Below are 12,878 nucleotides of genomic sequence, written 5' to 3'. Positions count from 1 at the left end.
CCCGCTTTTGTTTTTTTAGTTTTTTGGTAGTAGGTCCTTTTAAAAACAGTGGACATGATTATCTCTCTTTGGCTCAGGACTTTCATCAGACCAGGAACCTACTGCAAAAATAGATCTTTGACTAGCTTTTTTGCAGTAGGTCCTCAAAACAGTGACATCTGGGACTTAACTTTTTTGTGTAGTTTCTCAAGAACAGCAGCGTCAGCGTTCCTGTCATTTAAAGGATTTTAGACTAGATTTTTGCAATAGGTCCCCAAAAACGGCAAAGTATTTGTCATATAAAGGATCTTTGACCAGCTTGTTTGCAATAAGTTCTCAAAAACACCAGAATGCTCCTGTCATTTAAATGTTCAACTGGCTGTTTTGCAGTATGTTCCCTAAACAGGGACATCTGGGACTTAACTTGTTTGTGTAGTTTCTTAAAAACCGCAACGTTCCTGCCATTTAAAGGATCTTTGACTAGATTTTTGCAATAGGTCCCCAAAAACAGCAAATTATTTGTCATATAGAGAATATTTGACCTTACATTTTGGTGTAGGTTCTTTTAAAAACAGCATACCACTCCTGTCTAATAAAGAGTGACTAGTTTTTTGCAGAAGTTTCTCGAAAAAACAGCAGAGCGCTCCTGTCATACAGAGGATCTTTGTTTTTGTTTTTCAAAAACAGCCAAACTCTTCTGGAAAATGTTTGACCTTACATTTTGGCGTAGGTTCTTTAAAACAGCAAAGTCATTTTTAAAAAGAGGATCTATGACTTAACATGTGTGTGTAGGTTCTTAAAAACAACATAGAACTCCTGACTTATACAGGATCTTTGACCAGCTTTTTTGATTAGTGTTTGTGACTAAAAAACAGCAGAACACTTGTCAAAAGTAAAAAAGAATAACACGTTTTTGCAGTAGGTTTTTATAACAGCAGGGTCTTTGTCAAATAGAGGATCTTTGACCTTACATTTTGGCATAGGTTCTTAAAAACAGCATATCACTCCTGTCTAATAAAGAGTGACTAGTTTTTTTGCAGAAGGTTCTCGAAAAAACAGCAGCGCGCTCCTGTCATATAGAGGATCTTTGTTTTTGTTTTTCAAAAACAGCCGAACTCCTCTGGAAAATCTTTGACCTTACATTTTATATCTCGTTATATGCAAATATAATGACAATAAAGTCCATTCTATTCTATTCTATTAAAGAGTGACTAGTTTTTTGCAGAAGGTTCTAGAAAAAAACCGCAGAGCGCTCCTGTCATATAGAGGATCTTTGATTTGCTTTTTTCAGTAAGTTTTCAAGAACAGCAGAACTCCTCTGGAAAGTTTTGACCTTACATTTTGGCATAGGTTCTTAAAAACAGCAAAGTCATTTTTTAAAAAGAGGATCTATGACTTAACATGCTTGTGTAAGTTCTTAAAAACAACATAGCACTCCTGACTTATACAGGATCTTTGACCAGCTTTTTTGATTAGTGTTTGTTACTTAAAAACAGCAGAACACTCTTGTCAAAAGTAAAACAAGAATAACGTTTTTGCAGTAAGTTTTTATAACAGCAGCGTCTTTGTCAAATAGAGGATCTTTGACCTTACATTTTGGCATAGGTTCTTAAAAAAAGCATGTCACTCCTGTGTAATAAAGAGTGACTAGTTTTTTTGCAGAAGGTTCTCGAAAAAACAGCAGAGCGCTCCTGTCATATAGAGGATCTTTGACTAGCTTTTTTCAGTAAGTTTTCAAGAACAGCAGAACTCCTCTGGAAAATCTTTGACTTTTCATTTTGGCGTAGGTTCTTAAAAACAGCATAGCACTCACTCCTGTCTAATAAAGAGTGACTAGTTTTTTTGCAGAAGGTTCTCGAAAAAACAGCAGAGCGCTCCTGTCATATAGAGGATCTTTGACTTCTTTTTATCAGTAAGTTTTCAAGAACAGCTGAGCTCCTCTGGAAAATCTTTGACTTTTCATTTTGGCGTAGGTTCTTAAAAACAGCATAGCACTCCTGTCTAATAAAGAGTGACTAGTTTTTTTGCAGAAGGTTCTCGAAAAAACAGCAGAGCGCTCCTGTCATATAGAGGATCTTTGACTTGCTTTTTTCAGTAAGTTTTCAAGAACAGCTGAACTCCTCTGGAAAATCTTTGACCTTATATTTTGGCGTAGGTTCTTAAAAACAGCATAGCACTCCTTGTCTATTAAAGAGTGACTAGTTTTTTGCAGAAGGTTCTCGAAAAAACAGCAGAGCGCTCCTGTCATATAGAGGATCTTTGACTAGCTTTTTTCAGTAAGTTTTCAAGAACAGCAGAACTCCTTTGGAAAATCTTTGACTTTTCATTTTGGCGTAGGTTCTTAAAAACAGCATAGCACTCACTCCTGTCTAATAAAGAGTGAGTAGTTTTTTTGCAGAAGGTTCTCGAAAAAACAGCAGAGCGCTCCTGTCATATAGAGGATCTTTGACTTGCTTTTTTCAGTAAGTTTTCAAGAACAGCAGAACTCCTCTGGAAAATCTTTGACTTTTCATTTTGGCGTAGGTTCTTAAAAACAGCATAGCACTCACTCCTGTCTAATAAAGAGTGACTAGTTTTTTTGCAGAAGGTTCTCGAAAAAACAGCAGAGCGCTCCTGTCATATAGAGGATCTTTGACTTGCTTTTTTCAGTAAGTTTTCAAGAACAGCTGAACTCCTCTGGAAAATCTTTGACCTTATATTTTGGCGTAGGTTCTTAAAAACAGCATAGCACTCCTTGTCTATTAAAGAGTGACTAGTTTTTTTGCAGAAGGTTCTCGAAAAAACAGCAGAGCGCTCCTGTTATATAGAGGATCTTTGACTAGCTTTTTTCAGTAAGTTTTCAAGAACAGCAGAACTCCTTTGGAAAATCTTTGACTTTTCATTTTGGCGTAGGTTCTTAAAAACAGCATAGCACTCCTGTCTAATAAAGAGTGACTAGTTTTTTTGCAGAAGGTTCTCAAAAAAACAGCAGAGCGCTCCTGTCATATTGAGGATCTTTGACTTGCTTTTTTCAGTAAGTTTTCAAGAACAGCCGAACTCCTCTGGAAAATCTTTGACCTTACATTTTGGCGTAGGTTCTTTAAAACAGCAAAGTCATTTTTAAAAAGAGGATCTATGACTTAACATGCTTGTGTAGGTTCTTACAAACAACATAGCACTCCTGACTTATACAGGATCTTTGACCAGCTTTTTTGATTAGTGTTTGTGACTTAAAAACAGCAAAACGCTCCTGTCACACAGAACATCTTCGACCCGTGTTTTTGCAGTAGGACCAGTACTGCCATTCCTCCACTAGATGTCGCTATATTCTCGCGGTGACGTGCGCCCTCTCGGGTCCTGGCTGACACGATTAGCATGAAGGACTGACTCGTGCTGCCAAAGTAAAAGCTCTCCGGATTGGCTTTGGCTCCTAACGCGGCCATTTTATATGCTCCCGTGTCATCAAGCGCAGGACTTTGGTAGCGGAATCCGTGGTCGAATCCAGCCCCGTCTCTCCTGCGCGGACCCGCGGGGCGGCGCCGCACGCCCCCGCTCTCTCCCAGACCCGGGGAACGAGTTTTTAAAAACCCGGGGGCCAAATTGAGGCGAAGGCTCGGTGTGACGTCCAATCAGGGAGGAGGTCACTCGTATGCAAATGAGGCGTTATCACAGTGACGTCAGCAGCAACGGCGGCGGCGGCGGCGGAGCAGCTGTGTGGTGCCGAGCACCGCAAAACTAACTTCTCCGACAACACGCAGCGCACAGCCGGGGCTCCGTTTTCGGGTAAGACACTGCCGCGCCGCTCGGTTTGTTTCGGCTTCTTCCGGAAGCTGTCAAGTGTTGCGCCTCATGTCACTCCCGACGCCCGTCGACTTTTACCGCACTTGCTGCGGGGGCTACTTTGGAACATCACAGCCGCACTTTGGCGCAGTTCCACCCGCGGGGAAGTGGTGCGTGCGTCCGCTGGTCCTGAACTGACAGCGACCGGTTGATAGCGAGTGGACCCCGTGTGTTGTGACTTGTACGCCGGAGTAGCAGCCCCGGAAATGACACCCGGTGTAGCCGCTGTCGGTGTTGTTATCTCGGACAACATCACCGTCCGTCGACCCCTCTCCAACCTCCAGCCTTCAACCATCCACTCCACCCTGGGCTTCCTCCTCTTAACATTTTTTTTTTGAAGATAACCGTTTGAACTTTGAAGCTTTTTTCTTTTTATTCTAATAAATTGAAATTCGAATTAAGGAGCCATCGCTGCTAAGGATGCTACTTGACTTGAGAGGTTAGCCTGCTGGCTGTTGATTGAGACAAGAACAAACATGGCGACCTCTTCCTCCTCTATGGTAAAGTGCTGCAAACTTTTTTAATAGTTGTATAAAATGCTCCTGTCATATAGACGATCTTTAGCTAGTTTTGCAGTGTGTCCTTAAAAGAGCAATATAGAGGATGTTCCATTGTCGTTGTTGAAGTATGCCCTTAAGACAGCAGTGTTTCTGTCATATACCTGTAGATGATCTTTGACTCGTGTTTCACAGTTCATCCTCAAAAACAGCAGTGTCATTTAAAGGATTTTGGACTGCGGCTTTTCGCTGTAGGTTCTTAAAAACAGCAGAGCCCTCACCTTTATATGAATTACCCTTTCACAGTAGGTCCTCAAAATCAGCAGTTTTCCTGTCATGTAGATGATCTTTGTCTCATGTTTTTGCAGTAGGTCCTCCAAAAACAGCAGTTTCCTGTTTTATAGATGATCTTTGTCATATCTTGTCATTTTAAGGGTTTTTGTCTGCCGTCTTTTGCTGTAGGTCCTTTAAAAACAGCAGTTTTTCTGTCATATACTGTGTATGCTCTTTGACTTTAGTTTTTTTTTAAACTTTAGGTTCAAAAACAGCACTTTACCTGTCATATAGATGCTCTTTGACTAGTGTTTTTGCAGTAGGTACTCCAAAAACAGCAGTTTCCTGTTTTATATATGATCTTTGTCATATCTTGTCATTTTAAGGATTTTGCACTGCCGTTTTTTGTTGTAGGTCCTTAAAAACAGCAGTTTTCCCGTCATATAGATGCTCCTTGACTGTAGGTCCTCAAAAATAGCAGTTTTATAGATGATTTTTGACTAGTGTTTTTGCTGTAAGTCCTTAAAAACAGCAGTTTTCCTGTCATATACTGTGTATGCGCTTTGACTTGAGTTTTTTTTTTTTACTGTAGGTCCTCAAAAACAGCAGTTTTCCTGTCATATGACTAGTGTTTCTGCAGTATGTCCTTAAAAACAGCAGTGTTCCTGTCATTTAATGGATTTTTTACCATCCATTCCACCCTGGTCTTCCTCCTCTAAACATTTTTGAAGATAACCGTTTGAACTTTGAAGCTTTTTTCTTTTTATTCTAATAAATTGAAATTCGAATTAAGGAGCCATCGCTGCTAAGGATGCTACTTGACTTGAGAGGTTAGCCTGCTGGCTGTTGATTGAGACAAGAACAAACATGGCGACCTCTTCCTCCTCTATGGTAAAGTGCTGCAAACTTTTTTAATAGTTGTATAAAATGCTCCTGTCATATAGACGATCTTTAGCTAGTTTTGCAGTGTGTCCTTAAAAGAGCAATATAGAGGATGTTCCATTGTCGTTGTTGAAGTATGCCCTTAAGACAGCAGTGTTTCTGTCATATACCTGTAGATGATCTTTGACTCGTGTTTCACAGTTCATCCTCAAAAACAGCAGTGTCATTTAGAGGATTTTTGACTGCGGCTTTTCGCTGTAGGTTCTTAAAAACAGCAGAGCCCTCACCTTTATATGAATTACCCTTTCACAGTAGGTCCTCAAAATCAGCAGTTTTCCTGTTATGTAGATGATCTTTGTCATATCTTGTCATTTTAAGGATTTTGGACTGCCTTTTTTCACTGTAGGTCCTTAAAAACAGCAGTTTTCCTGTCATATACATGCTCCTTGACTGTAGGTCCTCAAAAATAGCAGTTTCCTGTTTTATAGATGATCTTTTCCTCGTGTTTTTGCAGTATATCCTTAAAAACTGCAGTGTTCTTTTCATTTAAAGGAACCTTTACTGCCGTCTTTTACTGTAGGTCCTTAAAAACAGCAGTTTTCCTGTCATATAGAGGCTCTTTGTCGAGTGTTTTTGTAGTAGGTCCTTAAAAAACGCAGTGTTCCTGTCATATAAAGGGTTTTTGACTTGTGTTTCACAGTGCATCCTTAAAAACAGCGGTGTCATTTTTCAAGGATTTTTTACTGCTGTTTTTCGCTGTAGGTTCTTAAAAATAGCAGAGCCCTCGCGTTTATATGAATTACCTTTTCGCAGTAGGTCCTCAAAATCAGCAGTTTCCCTGTCATATAGATGCTCCTTGACTGTAGGTCCTCAAAAATAGCAGTTTTAGAGATGATCTTTGACAAGTGTTTTTGCAGTACGTCCTTTAAAAACAGCAGTGTTCTTGTCATTTCAAGGATTTTTTGACTGCCGTCTTTTGCTGTAAATCCTTAAAAACAGCAGTTTTCCTGTCATATACTGTGTATGCGCTTTGACTTGAGTTTTTTTTTTTACTGTAGGTCCTCAAAAACAGCAGTTTTCCTGTCATATGACTAGTGTTTCTGCAGTATGTCCTTAAAAACAGCAGTGTTCCTGTCATTTAATGGATTTTTTGCCATCCATTCCACCCTGGTCTTCCTCCTCTAAACATTTTTGAAGATAACCGTTTGAACTTTGAAGCTTTTTAATTTTTATTCTAATGAATTGAAATTGGAAGTAAGGAGCCATCGCTGCTAAGGATGCTACTTGACTTGAGAGGTTAGCCTGCTGGCTGTTGATTGAGACAAGAACAAACATGGCGACCTCTTCCTCCTCTATGGTAAAGTGCTGCAAACTTTTTTAATAGTTGTATAAAATGCTCTTGTCATATAGACGATCTTTAGCTAGTTTTGCAGTGTGTCCTTAAAAGAGCAATATAGAGGATGTTCCATTGTCGTTGTTGAAGTATGCCCTTAAGACAGCAGTGTTTCTGTCATATACCTGTAGATGATCTTTGACTCGTGTTTCACAGTTCATCCTCAAAAACAGCAGTGTCATTTAAAGGATTTTTGACTGCTGTTTTTCGCTGTAGGTTCTTAAAAACAGCAGAGCCCTCACCTTTATATGAATTACCCTTTCACAGTAGGTCCTCAAAATCAGCAGTTTTCCTGTCATGTAGATGATCTTTGTCTCATGTTTTTGCAGTAGGTCCTCCAAAAACAGCAGTTTCCTGTTTTATAGATGATCTTTGTCATATCTTGTCATTTTAAGGATTTTGGACTGCCTTTTTTCACTGTAGGTCCTTAAAAACAGCAGTTTTCCTGTCATATACATGCTCCTTGACTGTAGGTCCTCAAAAATAGCAGTTTCCTGTTTTATAGATGATCTTTTCCTCGTGTTTTTGCAGTATATCCTTAAAAACTGCAGTGTTCTTTTCATTTAAAGGAACCTTTACTGCCGTCTTTTGCTGTAGGTCCTTAAAAACAGCAGTTTTCCTGTCATATAGAGGCTCTTTGACGAGTGTTTTTGTAGTAGGTCCTTAAAAACCGCAGTGTTCCTGTCATATAAAGGGTTTTTGACTTGTTTCACAGTGCATCCTTAAAAACAGCGGTGTCATTTTTCAAGGATTTTTTACTGCTGTTTTTCGCTGTAGGTTCTTAAAAATAGCAGAGCCCTCGCGTTTATATGAATTACCTTTTCGCAGTAGGTCCTCAAAATCAGCAGTTTCCCTGTCATATAGATGCTCCTTGACTGTAGGTCCTCAAAAATAGCAGTTTTAGAGATGATCTTTGACTAGTGTTTTTGCAGTAGGTCCTTTAAAAACAGCAGTGTTCTTGTCATTTAAAGGATTTTTTGACTGCCGTCTTTTGCGGTAAATCCTTAAAAACAGCAGTTTTCCTGTCATATACTGTGTATGCGCTTTGACTTGAGTTTTTTTTTTTTTTACTGTAGGTCCTCAAAAACAGCAGTTTTCCTGTCATATGACTAGTGTTTCTGCAGTATGTCCTTAAAAACAGCAGTGTTCCTGTCATTTAATGGATTTTTTACCATCCATTCCACCCTGGTCTTCCTCCTCTAAACATTTTTGAAGATAACCGTTTGAACTTTGAAGCTTTTTTATTTTTATTCTAATGAATTGAAATTGGAATTAAGGAGCCATCGCTGCTAAGGATGCTACTTGACTTGAGAGGTTAGCCTGCTGGCTGTTGATTGAGACAAGAACAAACATGGCGACCTCTTCCTCCTCTATGGTAAAGTGCTGCAAACTTTTTTAATAGTTGTATAAAATGCTCCTGTCATATAGACGATCTTTAGCTAGTTTTGCAGTGTGTCCTTAAAAGAGCAATATAGAGGATGTTCCATTGTCGTTGTTGAAGTATGCCCTTAAGACAGCAGTGTTTCTGTCATATACCTGTAGATGATCTTTGACTCGTGTTTCACAGTTCATCCTCAAAAACAGCAGTGTCATTTAAAGGATTTTTGACTGCGGCTTTTCGCTGTAGGTTCTTAAAAACAGCAGAGCCCTCACCTTTATATGAATTACCCTTTCACAGTAGGTCCTCAAAATCAGCAGTTTTCCTGTCATGTAGATGATCTTTGTCTCATGTTTTTGCAGTAGGTCCTCCAAAAACAGCAGTTTCCTGTTTTATAGATGATCTTTGTCATATCTTGTCATTTTAAGGATTTTGGACTGCCTTTTTTCACTGTAGGTCCTTAAAAACAGCAGTTTTCCTGTCATATACATGCTCCTTGACAGTAGGTCCTCAAAAATAGCAGTTTCCTGTTTTATAGATGATCTTTTCCTCGTGTTTTTGCAGTATATCCTTAAAAACTGCAGTGTTCTTTTCATTTAAAGGAACCTTTACTGCCGTCTTTTGCTGTAGGTCCTTAAAAACAGCAGTTTTCCTGTCATATAGAGGCTCTTTGACGAGTGTTTTTGTAGTAGGTCCTTAAAAACCGCAGTGTTCCTGTCATATAAAGGGTTTTTGACTTGTGTTTCACAGTGCATCCTTAAAAACAGCGGTGTCATTTTTCAAGGATTTTTTACTGCTGTTTTTCGCTGGAGGTTCTTAAAAATAGCAGAGCCCTCGCGTTTATATGAATTACCTTTTGGCAGTAGGTCCTCAAAATCAGCAGTTTCCCTGTCATATAGATGCTCCTTGACTGTAGGTCCTCAAAAATAGCAGTTTTAGAGATGATCTTTGACTAGTGTTTTTGCAGTAGGTCCTTTAAAAACAGCAGTGTTCTTGTCATTTAAAGGATTTTTTGACTGCCGTCTTTTGCTGTAAATGCTTAAAAACAGCAGTTTTCCTGTCATATACTGTGTATGCGCTTTGACTTGAGTTTTTTTTTTTTACTGTAGGTCCTCAAAAACAGCAGTTTTCCTGTCATATGACTAGTGTTTCTGCAGTATGTCCTTAAAAACAGCAGTGTTCCTGTCATTTAATGGATTTTTTACCATCCATTCCACCCTGGGCTTCCTCCTCTAAACATTTTTGAAGATAACCGTTTAAACTTTGAAGCTTTTTAATTTTTATTCTAATGAATTGAAATTGGAATTAAGTAGCCATCGCTGCTAAGGATGCTACTTGACGTGAGAGGTTAGCCTGCTGGCTGTTGATTGAGACAAGAACAAACATGGCGACCTCTTCCTCCTCTATGGTAAAGTGCTGCAAACTTTTTTAATAGTTGTATAAAATGCTCCTGTCATATAGACGATCTTTAGCTAGTTTTGCAGTGTGTCCTTAAAACAGCAATATAGAGGATGTTCCATTGTCGTTGTTGAAGTATGCCCTTAAGGCAGCAGTGTTTCTGTCATATAGATGATCTTTGACTCGTGTTTCACAGTTCATCCTCAAAAACAGCAGTGTCATTTAAAGGATTTTTGACGGCGGCTTTTCGCTGTAGGTTCTTAAAAACAGCAGAGCCCTCGCCTTTATATGCATTACCCTTTCGCAGTAGGTCCTCAAAATCCGCAGTGTTTCTGTCATATAGATGATCTTTGACTCGTGTTTCACAGTGCATCCTCAAAAACAGCAGTGTTATTTAAAGGATTTTTGACTGCTGTTTTTCGCTGTAGGTTCTTATAAACAGCAGAGCTCTCGCCTTAATATGAATTACCCTTTCGCAGTAGGTCCTCAAAATCAGCAGTTTTCCTGTCATATAAATGCTCTTTGACTACTGTTTTTGCAGTAGGTCCTCCAAAAACAGTACTTTTCTGTTTTACAGATGATCCTTGTCATATCTTGTAAATTTAAGGATTTTGGACTGCCGTTTTTCGCTGTAGGTTCTTAAAAACAGCAGTTTTCGTGTCATATACATGTTCCTTGACTGTAGGTCCTCAAAAATAGCAGTTTTATAGATTATCTTTGACTAGTGTTTTTGCAGTAGGTCCTTAAAAACTGCAGTGGTCTTGTCATTTAAATGATTTTTGACTGCTGTTTTTCGCAGCAGGTTCTTAAAAACAGCAGAGCCCTCACGTTTATATGAATTGCCGTCCCGCAGTAGGTTCTCAAAATCAGCAGTTTTCCTGTCATATAGATGCTCTTTGACTAGTGTTTTTGCAGTAAGTCCTCCAAAAACAGCAGTTTCCTGTTTTATAAATGATCTTTGTCATATCTTGTCATTTTAAGGATTTTGGACAGCTGTTTTTCACTGTAGGTCCTTAAAAACATAAATTTTCCTGTCTTATACATGCTCCTTGACTGTAGGTCCTCAAAAATAGCAGTTTTATAGATTATCTTGGACTAGTGTTTTTGCAGTAGGTCCTTAGAAACTGCAGTGTTCTTGTCATTTAAAGGATTTTTGACTGCTGTTTTTCGCAGCAGGTTCTTAAAAACAGCAGAGCCCTCACGTTTATATGAATTGCCGTCCCGCAGTTGGTTCTCAAAATCAGCAGTTTTCCTGTCATATAGATGCTCTTTGACTAGTGTTTTTGCAGTAGGTCCTCCAAAAACAGCAGTTTCCTGTTTTATAAATGATCTTTGTCATATCTTGTCATTTTAAGGATTTTGGACAGCCGTTTTTCACTGTAGGTCCTTAAAAACATAAATTTTCCTGTCTTATACATGCTCCTTAACTGTAGGTCCTCAAAAATAGCAGTTTTATAGATTATCTTGGACTAGTATTTTTGCAGTAGGTCCTTAAAAACTGCAGTGTTCTTGTCATTTAAAGGATTTTTAACTGCCGTCTTTTGCTGTAAATCCTCAAAAACAGCAGTTTTCCTGTCATATGGATGCTCTTTGACTAGTGTTTTTGCAGTAGGTACTCCAAAAACAGCAGTTTCCTTTTTTATATATGATCTTTGTCATATCTTGTCATTTTAAGGATTTTGCACTGCCGTTTTTCCTGTAGGTTCTTAAAAACAGCAGTTTTTCTGTCATATACTGTGTATGCTCTTTGACTTGAGTTTTTTTTTTTTTTTTTTTACTGTAGGTCCTCAAAAACAGCAGTTTTCCTGTCATATAGATGCTCTTTGACTAGTGATTTTGCAGTAGGTCCTCAAAAAACAGTACTTTTCTGTTTTATAGATGATCTTTGTCATATATTGTCATTTTAAGGATTTTGGACTGCCGTTTTTTGCTGTAGGTTCTTAAAAACAGCAGTTTTCCTGTCATATACATGCTCCTTGACTGTAGGTCCTCAAAAATAGCAGTTTTATAGATTATCTTTGACTAGTGTTTTTGCAGTAGGTCCTTAAAAACTGCAGTGTTATTGTCATTTAAAGGATTTGTGACTGCTGTTTTTCGCAGTAGGTTCTTAAAAACAGCAGAGCCCTCGCGTTTATATGAATTACCTTTTCGCAGTAGGTCCTCAAAATCAGCAGTTTCCTGTTTTATAGATGATCTTTGTCATATCTTGTCATTTTAAGGGTTTTTGTCTGCCGTCTTTTGCTGTAGGTCCTTTAAAAACAGCAGTTTTTCTGTCATATACTGTGTATGTTCTTTGACTTTAGTTTTTTTTTAAACTTTAGGTTCAAAAACAGCACTTTACCTGTCATATAGATGCTCTTTGACTAGTGTTTTTGCAGTAGGTACTCCAAAAACAGCAGTTTCCTGTTTTATATATGATCTTTGTCATATCTTGTCATTTTAAGGATTTTGCACTGCCGTTTTTTGCTGTAGGTCCTTAAAAACAGCAGTTTTCCCGTCATATAGATGCTCCTTGACTGTAGGTCCTAAAAAATAGCAGTTTTATAGATGATTTTTGACTAGTGTTTTTGCTGTAAGTCCTTAAAAACAGCAGTTTTCCTGTCATATGACTAGTGTTTCTGCAGTAGGTCCTTAAAAACAGCAGTGTTCCTGTCATTTAAAGGATTTTTAACCATCCATTCCATCCTGGTCTTCCTGCTCTAAACATTTTTGAAGCTAACCGTTTGAACTTTGAAGCTTTTTTAATTTTTATTCTAATGAATTGAAATTGGAAGTAAGGATCCATCGCTGCTAAGGATGCTACTTGACGTGAGAGGTTAGCCTGCTGGCTGTTGATTGAGACAAGAACAAACATGGCGACCTCTTCCTACTCTATGATAAAGTGCTGCAAACTTTTTTAATAGTTGTATAAAATGCTACTGTCATATAGACGATCTTTAGCTAGTTTTGCAGTGTGTCCTTACAAGAGAAATAATAGAGGATGTTCCATTGTCGTTGTTGAAGTATGCCCTTAAGGCAGCAGTGTTTCTGTCATATAGATGATCTTTGACTCGTGTTTCACAGTGCATCCTCAAAAACAGCAGTGTCATTTAAAGGATTTTTGACTGCTGTTTTTCGCAGTAGGTTCTAAAAAAACAGCAGTTTTCCTGTCATATAGATGCTCTTTGACTAGTGTTTTTGCAGTAGGTCCTCCAAAAACAGTACTTTTCTGTTTTATAGATGATCTTTGTCATATCTTGTCATTTTAAGGATTTTGGAC

General features: G+C 38.5%; 1 protein-coding gene across 5 annotated transcripts in view; it reads left to right on the top strand.

The window, feature by feature from the left end:
- Nucleotides 1-3,576: 3,576 nt before the first annotated feature.
- chd9 (chromodomain helicase DNA binding protein 9) overlaps nt 3,577-12,878 on the top strand; it is a 198,463-nt gene continuing 189,161 nt past the window's right edge. For 4 of the 5 annotated variants that reach the window (XM_062023759.1, XM_062023750.1, XM_062023742.1 and 1 more), the window contains exon 1: nt 3,580-3,741. The gene's annotated coding sequence lies outside the window, so the exon portion shown is untranslated. Of the gene's footprint in view, nt 3,742-12,878 lie in introns of all 5 variants that reach the window. The other variant, XM_062023767.1, reaches the window with a different exon arrangement.

Source organism: Entelurus aequoreus, linkage group LG02 (assembly GCF_033978785.1).
Source record: "Entelurus aequoreus isolate RoL-2023_Sb linkage group LG02, RoL_Eaeq_v1.1, whole genome shotgun sequence".
NCBI lineage: Eukaryota > Metazoa > Chordata > Actinopteri > Syngnathiformes > Syngnathidae > Entelurus > Entelurus aequoreus.
This window is presented reverse-complemented; position numbering and strand designations above follow the sequence as displayed.